General features: G+C 52.3%; 1 protein-coding gene across 1 annotated transcript in view; it reads left to right on the top strand.

The window, feature by feature from the left end:
* Positions 1-13418: 13418 nt before the first annotated feature.
* The window catches only part of LOC148841407 (electroneutral sodium bicarbonate exchanger 1-like), a 36202-nt gene continuing 35844 nt past the window's right edge, over positions 13419-13776 (top strand). The window contains exon 1 of the mRNA XM_088921086.1: positions 13419-13505. The gene's annotated coding sequence lies outside the window, so the exon portion shown is untranslated. The remainder of the gene's footprint in view (positions 13506-13776) is intronic.

The raw sequence follows: 13776 nt of genomic DNA, 5'->3' as shown, positions 1-13776 counted from the left end.
GCCCCTCGTTCGTGACCTCTGCTCTGCTCTTCGCAGCGTGGGGCAGTAAGAGTGTGGTGTAAGCAGGGCATGTGGGGAGCCTGAGAAAGACCAGTGCAGACAGGTGAGAAACCGACCCCCCCTGACCACTGGCCCTGTCCCTCTGGGGTAAGGGCTGTGGCAGCGGGCACTAATCTCTGGAGTCTGTGAGCGGGCCCGTGGGCGTAGCACTGCCCTGCACAGCGACAGCCTGCCCTTTGCAGGATGTGGAGCAACATCAGGGGCACTGAACACAAGAGATGCTCAGGGCTGTGGTGTGCACTCAGGCTGCCCCGAAAACAGACTCTCTGTGGTGTCCAAGTGGCACGTACAGCCTCTCCCTCTCTCCCACCTGTCTCTCCTTGAAGCTCAGGCCTACAAACGACTTTGCTGCCGTGGCACAGTCACATCGGCTTGGCCAAAATATTATCCGATAGCACTGAGCTTAAATTCAGAAGATCAGAGCTCTCTTTCTCCCTAATCCTTCTCTCTCACCCTCTCTCTTTCTGTGCTCTGCCCCTCACCTCTCACCACCTCTTCTCGCTCCCCCTTCTCAGCAAGATATCCCATTACTCTCACTGCTTTTGTCTGCTTTTCCTGTGTCTCCCGTCCCTCTCACCACCTGTCTGCTCTTCCTGTGTCTCCCATCCTTCTCACCACCTGTCTGCTCTCTGTGTCTCCCATTACTGTCACTGCTTCTGTCTGCTCTTCCTGTGTCTCCCATCCTTCTCACCTCCTGTCTCTTCTCTCTGTGTCCCATTACTCTCACTGCTTCTGTCTGCTCCCTCTGTGTCTCCCATCCCTCTCACCTCCTGTCTGCTCTCTCTGTGTCTCCCATTAATCTCACTGCTTCTGTCTGCTCTCTCTGTGTCTCCTATCACTCTTACTGCTTGTCTACTCCCTCTGTGTCTCCCATCCCCTTTCACTGCTTCTGTCTGCTCCTTCTGTGTTTCCCGTCCCTCTCACTGCCTGTCTGCGTCAGATAGTGTCTGTGTCTTTGAAGTTTAATACTGGAGAGCACAGCTGGTCATGTGATGGGATGGAAACTATTCTGGGGTGGGATTAGCATATTTAAATGTGCTGGTTCTCCAGGGCTGTCTGTATTCAAATTCAAGGAGGGGGCTCTCTCAGTTTTCTAGTGATTGTGTGTGTCTGTTGTGCCCGTGGGATGCCTATCTGCAGTGCCAGTGTGTTCTTGTGTAGCTCTATGTGCATTTGTAACGGGTACATACATCTGTTTTTCTGCGCGTGTGTTTGTCTGCGGTGCCAGTGTGCACCTGTGCAGTGCACAAGTACAGTATGTGGACTTGTGTCTGTGTGCCTGTCATATGCTTCTCAGTTCTTGTGTAACTTTGTGTGCGTGTGTAAGAGGTGTAGATGTCTGTCTACCTGCGCATGTGTGCAATGTGTAGAGCTGCAGATCTCTATTCTCACAGTGCTTGTGCAGTACACACATACACACGCTTTTGTCTTCCTGTCTTTGGGAAAACAAATTCCCATGGACTCTCATAATGTCAGTACTCACCGCTCCAGACTCTCTGAAATGTTCAGCATCTGAATGTCAGGAGCTGTGGTCTCTGTGGGATTTTATCAGATTGTATCCCTATATTAATTATAATTCACACACTCAGATTCGAACACACAGACACACACGATCACACTGACACAGACTCACACTAATCACACTAACACACTTTCACATACCCAGAAAAACACGATCACACTAACACAGATTCACACACCCAGACACACACAATCACACTAACGCAGACTCACACACCCAGACACACACAATCACACTAACGCAGACTCACACACACAATCACACTAACACAGACTCACACACCCAGACACACACAATCACACTAACGCAGACTCACACACCCAGACACACAATCACACCAACACACACTCTCACACACACAATCACACTAACACAGACTCACACACCCAGACACACTAGTGCAGACTCACACACCCAGACACACAATCACACTAACGCAGACTCACACACCCAGACACACACAATCACACTAACACAGACTCACACACCCAGACACACTAGTGCAGACTCACACACCCAGACACACACAATCACACTAACACACACTCACACGCCCAGACACAAACACATTAACACACACTCTCACACTCACACAGCGATACACAGGCACTCCCACGTTCAGAGATGTGCACAGTAATTAGTGCTGCGTAGCTGCTGTTTCTGCCTGACCTGTGCACAAGTTCCATGACATCACGTGACTGTAGTATTACTTATTCATGCACTTAGCACGTGCAGCTCGTCTGCTTTCCCCTTTTCTGGAGGTGAACAAGCGTCGTGTCTCCTTGCGATAGAAGCCCTCTGCTGCCACAGCTGCCACTCCTGGCACAGGCGCAGTCCCGTCGTCGGCCTGGAAGACACGGGCGAGATCTCGGCCGCGGTAACCGCACTGGCGCGGCGCGGAGGCCTCTCCAGTTACCGCGGGCGGGGGACCTCGGCCGGGGCCGTGAATTATTGATCAGATGAGTGAGGAGGGAGTGCGCAGCAGGAGTGAGTCAGGCTCCCTGGAGCAGAGTCTTCTCCGGGCTGTCGGAGAGGCAGCAGGGACTCCTCTCTCCCCCACTCTCCCTCCTCTCCCTCCTCTCTCTGCTCCCCTGTCCAATCGAAATTTCTCTTCAGGTTCACGGGGCTTCGTGGGCATGACTGAAGAATTACAGTGCTTCCAAAGCAGAAACAATCAACATGACATTTAGAGACATCACAGAAACCATTACCGTTCCTCAGACTGAGAGTCTGCCTCTGTCTGCTCCTCTCCCTCTCATCTCTCTACACCTCTCCACATCCCTCTGTCTCTGCTCCTCTCACTCTCTCCTCTCTCTGCTTCTCTCTCTCCTCTCTCTACTCTTCTACCCCAACGTCTCTCTGCCCTTCTCCCCTTACCTCTCCGCTCCTCTCCCCCTTCTCCCTGCTCCTCTCCCTCTCCTCTCTCTCTGCTCCTCTCCCCTTTCTCTCTCTGCTCCTCTCCCTCTGCATCCTCTCCCTGTCTCTCTCAGCTTGTCGGCGGGCTGGACTGGGAGCTGCAGATGCCACAGGTAGCGCCAGGTGTGATGCCCACACGTGGCACCACAGCCAGACGCCTGAGCGGCACGTTGCGAAATTCACCACGGTAAACCGGCTGAGGCAGTTTTCCCATCCCTCTGCCCTGCCCTTCCCCTGCCGCGGGTTCTTTACCATGCTTTTACCATGGAACTGCGCGGATGGCTGAGAGCCTTAGTCTGGCGCCCCACAGCACTGGCAATGGCAGCGCGGGCACTGTCACTGTACTGTAACTATCTGCACCGTTCCGCGCGCTGTCAGAGATAGTGGCACGAGCAGCGTGCCAGCCGCCCCCCTGGCGAGGTCTGCCCATGACAGGACTCCTTTATTCCAAGAGCGGCCGGCAGAGCAGGCTGTCAGGAGCATGTGGCAGGTGACGCTGAGCGCACGGTCGGTGGTGGTGGTGGGGGGAGCTCTCAGAGCTGAAAAAGACAGGAGGGAAGAGAATCAGTGACCTCAGGCTGGGGGATTTCAGTGCTGGAGGAATGAGGAAAGATTCATGGTTAAAGCAACATAAAGAGGTACTGTAAATACTGAGCCGGTAAACTGCATCTGAAAAGTGCCTTTCATTCCAAATCACAAAAGGATCTCTGAGCTCTTTGCACCAAAGCCTCAGTGCACAGCAGCGCAGGAGAGAGAAACTGCTGCTCCTGGTGGATTAAGGGGGAACGTTAGGAAAGGGTGTCTACGGCAGTCAGGTGTGTACAGAGTGTGTGTGTGTAAATTCAGCACTGATAGTGACAGGAGAGAGACAGCAGTGACACTGACAGTGTCTACAGCAGTCAGGTGTGTGTGTGTGAATTCAGCACTGATAGTGACAGGAGAGAGACAGCAGTGACACTGACAGTGTCTACAGCAGTCAGGTGTGTACAGAGTATCTGTGTGTGAATTCGCACTGATAGTGACTGGAGAGAGACAGCAGTGACACTGACAGTGTCTACAGCAGTCAGGTGTGTGTGTGTGAATTCAGCACTGATAGTGACAGGAGAGAGACAGCAGTGACACTGACAGTGTCTACAGCAGTCAGGTGTGTGTGTGTGAATTCAGCACTGATAGTGACAGGAGAGAGACAGCAGTGACACTGACAGTGTCTACAGCAGTCAGGTGTGTGTGTGTGAATTCAGCACTGATAGTGACTGGAGAGAGACAGCAGTGACACTGACAGTGTCTACAGCAGTCAGTCAGGTGTGTGTGTGTGAATTCAGCACTGATAGTGACAGGAGAGAGACAGCAGTGACACTGACAGTGCCTACAGCAGTCAGGTGTGTGTGTGTGAATTCAGCACTGATAGTGACTGGAGAGAGACAGCAGTGACACTGACAGTGTCTACAGCAGTCAGGTGTGTGTGTGTGAATTCAGCACTGATAGTGACAGGAGAGAGACAGCAGTGACACTGACAGTGTCTACAGCAGTCAGGTGTGTGTGTGTGAATTCAGCACTGATAGTGACAGGAGAGAGGCAGCAGTGACACTGACAGCGTCTACAGCAGTCAGGTGTGTGTGTGTGAATTCAGCACTGATAGTGACTGGAGAGAGACAGCAGTGACACTGACAGCGTCTACAGCAGTCAGGTGTGTGTGTGTGAATTCAGCACTGATAGTGACAGGAGAAAGACAGCAGTGACACTGACAGCGTCTACAGCAGTCAAGTGTGTACAGACTATGTGTGTGTGAATTCAGTTATTACTGTCTATGATAGTGACAGGAGAGAGGCAGTTGTGCTTTGGAGCGTCACTGTGTTAGTGTGACTGAAATGAGACATGTAATTAATTAATTATATCCAGATTCCAAGTGTAAAGATTTCAGTTTTTACAGAGAACGGCAGGAGTTTTAAGTCTTACATGACGACCCCATATAAACCAGTGTGTTTCTCCTGAGCCAAGGCCTTGCTGTGAAGTTGCTAGGCAAGCGCTGCAGGCAGACAGATGTTACCTCTCAGCAGGAAATGGAAAATCGATTCTCCCGACGCACTCTGATGAATCAGTAGCTAAGTGATGTTAGGGCTCCCTGGCAGCACAAGTGCACTTTGTGCGTTTTTAATTAGAGAAAATGTTTTAAACTAGTGTAGGATGGAGAGCATGGTGGTGGTGATGGTGGGGGGGGGTTAAAGAATCATTACTCTCATACAATTATGAGGCATGCAGTCGCGTTCCTGAGTGAGCTGTCAGATCGAGAGCACAGTAAGTGTCCAGCAGAGGTGACCAAACCAGGGAGAGACATTGTTGAGGAAGAGAGAGGGGGAGGTGGGTGCTGAACTACATCGGCCTCTGCACCCTGTCTCCTGAAGATGCCAGTCTCTCTCATTGCATCCTTCTCAAGCGCCCATAAGAAAGAAAAACCCACAACATATACAGCTTAGATCTTAAAAATTGGGCTGAAAGTAGGATTACAGTTGAGAATGAAGGTAGAGGTAGATGCTCCACTTGGTGCACTGGACAGCCAGAAGGACATAGTTAGCTCCAGTCTGGGCTGGGCCACTTGACTGCTTGTGGCCAGGAACTCCCAGGAGGGAAGTATCTGTTTGGCTGATCACTAACAGAGAGGGGGATTGGTTGGAATCATGTAGAGGTGTAGCCAATGGAAGAGATCCTAATGCATGGGTGGGGTCTATATGGGCTTATATCAGCAGGAGGTGGGGTTGATGGAGGGTGGAGTCAGAGGAGGTGGGGCTGATAAAGGGTGAAGTCAGAGGGGGTGGGGCTGATAAAAGGTGGAATCAGAGGGGGTGGGGCTGATGAAGGGTGGAGTCAGAGGGGGTGGGGTTGATAAAGGGTGGAGTCAGAGGGGGTGGGGCTGATAAAGGTTGGAGTCAGTGGGGGTGGGGCTGATAAAAGGTGGAATCAGAGGGGGTGGGGCTGATGAAGGGTGGAGTCAGAGGGGGTGGGGCTGATAAAGGTTGGAGTCAGTGGGGGTGGGGCTGATAAAGGGTGGAATTAGAGGGGGTGTGGCTGATGAAAGGTGGAATCAGAGGGGGTGGGGCTGATTAAGGTGGAGTCAGAGGGGGTGGGGCTGATGAAGGGTGGAGTCAGAGGGAGGTGAGGTTGATGAAGGGTGAAGTCAGAGGGGGTGGGGTTGATGAAGATGATAAAAGGTGGAGACAGCAGGAGGTAGAGTCGATATAGGGTGAAGTCTGTAAGGTTACAAACAAGAAGAGCCCTACTGCCCCATCTAGATGGTCTTGGGGTGGAGCCTATAAGGATGGAGGCAATGGAAGGTTGAGTAAATCATCTGTGTTTTCGTAGTCTGTTAATTTATAAGTATTGGATGGAAAATATAAGTCACAAATCCAAAAAAAGCAGTAACTAAACTAGTGACTTCATCATGACTCCTGCTTGACAGAAGCCAAATGGAGGAACTAAAATGCTTCTTAAACTGCCCCTTAGGAATGAATAAAGTATTTGGAATTGAATTAAAGGTGCCTGTTTCCCTGAGTGCGCAGTGCACGGGTGGATTACATCACATCAGCTGTTCGAAGCCTGTCAGAGAGCACTCCGCTCTCCAGCGGGTCCTCTGTGCTCAGTCTGGCTGGAGAGATTAGAGAACCGCTGTCTGGTTAGAGGCAGAATACAGGGAGCTGCTGATCTGCAGCACAGAGCTCATACAGTGACTCTGCAAGAGTTGAGAACAGAATAGAGAATTTCTGTACTAGTTTTCCTTGGAAAAGTTGATTTCTGGCGTTGATAAAGGGTGTGACGGATGTGCTCCCATGTTTTGGCACGTGTGAAAAGCTTGCAGCTAGATTCTGGGGACGTGCACTATTGAAACGTATCACCCATTGGCCTCAGATCACTGAGGATCTACCTACAGTAGTACAGCAGCACATACAGTATTTTTCTTTAAACACATTCTATATATCTCATATTCTTTAAAGGGTGAGCTGGAGGCGGCACAGTGGGGTGGAACACAGCCTGGGTCATGCGTTCGATTCCATCCCGGGGCACTTGTCTGTGTGGAGCTTGCATGTTCCTCCCCATCCATTCTCAGCTGGTGAAAAGCGTGACGGCAGGAGGGAGACAGAGAGGACAACAGGAAGAGCCCAGCGAATTAGCGAGAGAGAGACTCCGAGCTCCGCGCTCACAGCTAAGGCGACAGGTTGATGGACTCCCCAGGGGGTGAACAGGAGGAGAGAGGGAAGAGGCAGAAGGAGGAAGGGAAGTTGTTTATTGAGAGCAGAGAGTTGAGATTTTCCAGTCTCCCCTCCTGGCCGTGTCCTGTTAGACAGGGCTGGAGTGTCTCCAGACACTGGTTCGCCTCTCAGTAAGGTAAGACACAGGTTTTGCATGTATGATTGAGTAACTGTCCAGCTGTGGGCTTCTGCATTGGCAGCCTTCAGACCTGAAGTGTGGCCGTTGTCCATTTCCTAAGTACGGCTGACCTTGGTTCCTGACTTGAGCTTTTTTAACCACCCCTTCTGTACGAGCTGTAATCTGGGCACTGGAGTGATCCGGCTCACTGGGGGGGGGGGTCAGTTTCGGTGCTCAGGTTTGTCACAGTACTAATGGTTCAGCCTGGACTGCGTCCGCCAGAAACCCAGTCTTTCCCGTGGTGTGGCTCCTGGATTTTCTGGGGAAGAGGATAAACCGCAATCTGAGCTCAGGAGAAGCTCGGATTCTCTGTGATGTACTGTAGGACCAGAGCAGCTGCACCTGCCCGGCTGTGGGCTTCACGGTGACAGGCAGGCAGACTGACAGGCATGTGGAGAGAATCAGAGACGGATGAATAGGCAGACAGACAGGCAGACAGACAGGCAGATGGAGAGAATCAGAGACGGATGAATAGGCAGGCAGACAGGCAGACAGACAGGCAGAGAAATACAGATGCAGAACACTTTTAGAAACTGGGTGTCACTCTACTCTGTTCAGCTTGGGTTTTCTTGCAGTGCATTTTTCTGGAAGAGCAGAAATCTCCGCAGCAGCCCTGACCCCCAGAGAGCTCTGACACCGCGGGTCGAGACCAGGGCTCCAGACTCCAGCTGCTTCACTTCACCACCTCCAAACTGTCAGCCTTTTATTAGTGTTACACAAAATGGTTTTGAGGAAATTCTAAAAATATTCCTCCCGGCCTCCCGGCTTCGTTTCCACTCCGAAACTCTTTCCGATGACGTTCCGTCAGCAGGGTGGCTGTGGAAGGCGGTCCGTGCGGATCTGTACTGCAGCCCCAGAGGGAAGGCAGTGTGTGCGCAGGCATGTGGAGGTGTTGTCATGCCAGAGAGACTGCTCCACTGATCTCACTCCCCTGCCTGCAGCAGGACCACACTGCTCTCCAACTGTGTGTGTGTGCCCCTGTGTGCCCCTGTGTGTGTGCCCCTGTGTCCGTGTGTTTACCTCTGTGTGAGTGTGCGCCCCTGTGTGTGTGTGTCCGTGTGTCTGTGTGTGTGTGTCCGTACCCCTGTATGTGTCTGTGTGTGTACCCATGTGTGTGTGTGCCCCTGTGTGAGTCTGTGTGTCTGTGTGTGTACCCCTGTGTGTGTGGCCCTGTGTGTGAGTCTGTGTGTGTGTGTGTCTGTGTGTGTGTGTGCCCCTGTGTGTGTCAGTGTGTGTACCCGTGTGTGTGTACCCGTGTGTGTGTGCCCCTGTGTGTCCGTGTGTGTCCGTGTGTGTGTGTGTGTGTGTGTGTCTGTGTGTGTACCCGTGTGTGTGTGTGCCCCTATGTGAGTCTGTGTGTGTGTGCCCCTGTGTGTGTCTATGTGTGAGGATGTGAGTATGGATGTGTGTGTCCATGTGTGTAGTTATGTGTGAATGGGTGTGAGTCAACATGAGTGCGTCTGTGTGTGTGTCCATGTGTGTGGATATGTGTGCACCCATGTGTATGGATGTGTATGCACACCCGTGTGTGTGCAGTACATTGTGTGTCAGTGCATCCTTATGCCCGTGTGTGTGTATGTTGTGTGCCTGTGTGTGTGACTTGTGATCACACGAGTGTATGTTGTGGGCTAGTGTGTGTGTATGTTGTTTGGCTGTGTGTGTGTGAGTTGTGTGACTGTGTGTATGTTGTGTGCTTGTGTGTGTGGCTGTGGCGTAAAGGCAGTCAATCCCAGATCGATTACTTTAATGTAGGACAGTGAGTTGCCAAGCTGTTTTAGCTGATGCAGAGCCAGAACCAGCTCAATTTAATGCATTACCCTACTTAGAAAAAACCCAACCACTCCCTCATTCATTCACTCAATTCAATTAAATGTAAGGTGCTTTATGAGCATGACCGATGGGTACAATCAGTGTCGCCAAAGCAAATAAAAATAATGATATTCATGTTAAACAAAACAAAACATAAAAGTAACTCTCACTCTCTCACTTATTCACCCACTCCCGCATTCATTCACCTACTCACTCACACATTCGCTCTCTCACTCATTCACCCACTCATTGACCCACTCATTCACTCACCCATTCATTCACCCACTCCCCCACTCATTCACTCACCCACTCATTGACCCACTCATTCACTCACCCACCCATTCCCCCACTCATTCACTCACCCACTCATTGACCCACTCATTCACTCACCCACTCATTCACCCACTCCCCCACTCATTCACTCACCCACTCTCTCACTCACTCATTCACTCACTCTCACACTTCCTGGCTTATTCATTTTCATCTACTCCCTCACTCAGCCACTCCCCCACTCATTTACTCCCCCACTCCCTCCCTCCCTCACTCCCCCACTCACTCCCTCCCCCACTCTCTCCCTCCCTCCCTCACTCACTCCCTCACTCCCTCCCTCACTCAGCCACTCCCCCACTCATTTACTCCCCCACTCACTCCCTCCCTCCCTCACTCTCTCCCTCCCTCCCCCACTCCCTCCCTTCCCCACTCACTCATTCTCTCCCTCCCTCCCTCACTCCCTCCCTCACTCAGCCACTCCCCCACTCATTTACTCCCCCACTCCCTCCCTCCCTCACTCCCCCACTCACTCCCTCACTCAGCCACTCCCCCACTCATTTACTCCCCCACTCACTCCCTCCCCCACTCTCTCCCTCCCTCCCTCACTCACTCCCTCACTCCCTCCCTCACTCAGCCACTCCCCCACTCATTTACTCCCCCACTCACTCCCTCCCTCCCTCACTCACTCTCTCCCTCCCTCCCTCACTCTCTCTCACTCACTCCCCCACTCCCTCCCTTCCCCACTCACTCATTCTCTCCTTCCCTCCCTCACTCCCTCCCTCCCTCACTCAGCCACTCCCCCACTCATTTACTCCCCCACTCACTCCCTCCCTCACTCACTCCCCCACTCCCTCACTCCCCCACTCACTCCCCCACTCACTCACTCTCCCACTCACTCCCTCCCCCACTCTCTCCCTCCCTCCCTCACTCACTCCCTCACTCCCTTCCTCCCTCACTCCCTCCCTCACTCACTCTCTCCCTCCCTCACTCATGCACTCCCTCTCTCCCTCACTCCCTCACTCACCCCCTCCCTCCCTCACTCATGCACTCCCTCTCTCCCTCTCTCCTTCACTCCCTCACCCCCTCCCTCCCTCACTCATGCACTCCCTGTCTCCCTCTCTCCCTCTCTCCCTCTCTCCTTCACTCCCTCACCCCCTCCCTCCCTCCCTCACTCATGCACTCCCTCTCTCTCTCACTCCCTCACTCACCCCCTCCTCCCTCCCTCACTCATGCACTCCCTGTCTCCCAGTCATCGTCTCTCTCCTCTTACAGACCACTGTAGCAGGAATATTGACACTGAGAAGGAGCTGTAAACCCTAATCAGCCTTGAATGTCCTGATCATGGTGTTGGATAGCTGGTTTCATATTCAGAGTTCATATTAGAGTCTGCTCCGTGAACAGACTGGGGAAAGGGGATAATTAAGTCGATTCCAATCTTTTTTCTTGGTTTGAAAATGACCTCCTTGCCTGAAGCACTGTGCTGCACGGTGACCTCTCTCTGTGCCCGGGCTGCTGAGACCAGAGGCATCGGCCCTCTCTAGACCCACACAGAGCACAAGAACAGGACACCAGACCGGCACAGGCCAGCAAGTCAAGTGAAAAACATTAAAGACGTCTGTCTATTCCAGGGTTGATCAGTGCAGTACAGGCACCTGCAGCAGATAAACCCTGGACTGGATCAAACTGCCATGCAATAGGAGCCCGATTCGTATTCGTGTATTTGTCGCAGAGGGATAGCCTTGGTTAGGACCCTGTGCGGAGTCTTGAAGAGTGAGTAAAATTGTTTAGACAGCAAAATAGTCCAGGGTACTCATCCAAGAAAAAGGTCCACACGCCAGGGAGGTGCCAGAGACGAAATCCAGAAGCCGTAGTCTAAAGGGAAGCCTTGTCCGATCACCGGGAAGTAATATACGCGGAGCAGGAAGTGTCGCTCAACAGGTAGAGTCAACACTGGGCGAAATGGCTACAGCGAGCCGCACTGAAGAATGCCTGGCTGGGGATGATCTGGCAGACGAGTACTATGACTGGTTATCGATGGTTCACGCCTTCCCATAATGACTGAGGCTGAGGCTTGCGATCGGGGTGCCCTCTGGTGACAGGAAGCCGATCTCGTAACAGTACTGTATTCTTTAGTCACTAGAGGTGCAAGTGTTTTTGATGCAGTTCTGTGCCATGTGGCTGCCCCCATGAGAATTTAGTGCAGTCATTCTGCAGGAGCTCCTTTTGGTCTGTTCATGGTTTTGCCATGTTTTAATTGCTCAGCATGGTGTCCACAATAGAGGTACAGTAAGCTGTACCCCAGTGATGGACTGGGCTGACCCGACCACCCCCTGTAACGCCTTCCAGTCAGACGACAAGCTGCTGCCAAACCACACTGCAATGCCGCATGTGAGCACACTCTCAATAGAGCACCTGTAGAACGTACTAAGTTGTATTGTAAATTGCAATGAGGTAGTTTATTGTTTCCTAATGTGAATCTAATCCCTATAAATTCCTGTCCTTCTACTCTTCTATCCCTCTTAACGAGCTCGCGGACAAAGCATTTCATTGCCGACAACACCGCTGTATGCTGGACTGTTCGTACATTGATAAATAAACCCTGATTGATTGATTGATAGAAAGGAAGTCTGAGGATGTAAAGGCACTGTAGTGCCTCCTTTGTAGCTCCAGTTACTCACTGGGACCACGTTAAATCATCAGTGATGAAGGTACCCAGGAACTAACCGTCTCTACAGCCACCCCGTTGATGTGAACAGGGGTGTGGCCCCCACCTTGCTTTCTAAAGTCGACGGCCAGCTCTTTGGTTTTGCTGACGTTGAGGGAGAGATTATTCCCAAGGCACCACTCCACCAGGTTCCTGACCTCATCCCTGTTCCTGCTGATTCGGCCAATGATGGCCGCGTCTTCGGCAGATTTGCAGATGGAGTCAGAGCTGTGTCTGGCCACACAGTCGTGGGTAAGGCACGCAGCCCTGAGCGGCACCTGTATTGACGGTCAGCAAGGAACAAAGCTTTCCATTGACCCTCACAGTCCGTGGTCTGCCAGTCAAGAAATCCAGAATCCAGCTGTTGACCCCCAGGTCATTAAGCTTCCTCCCTAACCCCACCCCATTGAGCGGCATGAAGGTGGAAGGTTTAGGGCCACAGGCCCCGTGACCAGATGGCTCTGCTGCATGCAGTGAACTGCAGTACACCGCAAGGGCTGTCCGCAGCAAGGAAGATGGCTCTACCTCTGTTGCATTGCGAGAGGCAGGGGAAAATCTGTGGTCGAGCCATGAGGAGTGGCTGGCTGGCCAGGGAGACACGGCCGGACCTCTACAGCACGTCTCTCTCTCTTGCTCTTGTGTTTTGGTTTTCATGCAGCTGGAGCACTTGTCTCTGTCGATCTACTGGATTTCTGTACTGTCACACTATTTACAACATGACATTGTTTCGCTTCATGTACGCACACAAATTTCGCTTTACTGACTGAAAACTGTCAGGACCCTGTTCCTGAGAATATTGTACGTGGGAAAGTCCTTATTTACAGCAACAATGTTGATACAGTAATTGCTGGAGAGACTGGAGTGAAATAGTTTGCTCAAAAGTACAACAGCTTTGTCTCTTCTGAGATTTGAACCTGCAGCGCACCAGTCACTATTACTCTGTAAGCTAGAGGAACACGCGTTGATGTTGATAGCTTGGTATTTTGTGTGGTGCTTTCTACGCGGTGAGAAAGAGAGCTTCCTCTTTAACCACACTGTTGTGCTGTTCAGTACACTGCCTTGATTTCGAGCCCTGTGGTAAATGTTTTGAGCTTCTAAGGGCGTTGGAAATGGAGTGTGGGGACGTGTCTTCGCTGTTTCGACACTGTCAGTTCTGCGGGGAGGCCAGCCCCAGGCCCCAGGCCCCAGGCCTCAGCACGTCTGCTGTCTGTCTTGTCCCACAGGGACCGAATGAGGAGGCGGTGGTGGACCAGGGGGGAACCAGCTCGGTCTTCAACATCCACTATGAGAAGGAGGAGCTAGAAGGTGAGTGAGCTGCCTGCGTGCTACACTGCTCTTCTCACCCTCATGCTCGCCCCCTGCCCCCAGCCAGCAGACACCCTTGGTACACTGCCCCCTGCTGGTGGGGGGGGGGGGGGTACACATGCCTCTGCACATCAGACGCTGACCGCGGTGTCACAGGCTGCGCTGCCAGATGCACTGGGGCTCCCGGGGAAAAAGAAGCAGGTCGGAGTGCCCTCTGCCATTTCTGAAGGCCCCTCCCGCGACGCCACCAGGCCTGCAGCAGCAATCCGGG

This window comes from Atractosteus spatula, chromosome 1 (genome assembly GCF_055471065.1).
Source record: "Atractosteus spatula isolate fAtrSpa1 chromosome 1, fAtrSpa1.hap1, whole genome shotgun sequence".
Taxonomy (NCBI): domain Eukaryota; kingdom Metazoa; phylum Chordata; class Actinopteri; order Semionotiformes; family Lepisosteidae; genus Atractosteus; species Atractosteus spatula.
This window is presented reverse-complemented; position numbering and strand designations above follow the sequence as displayed.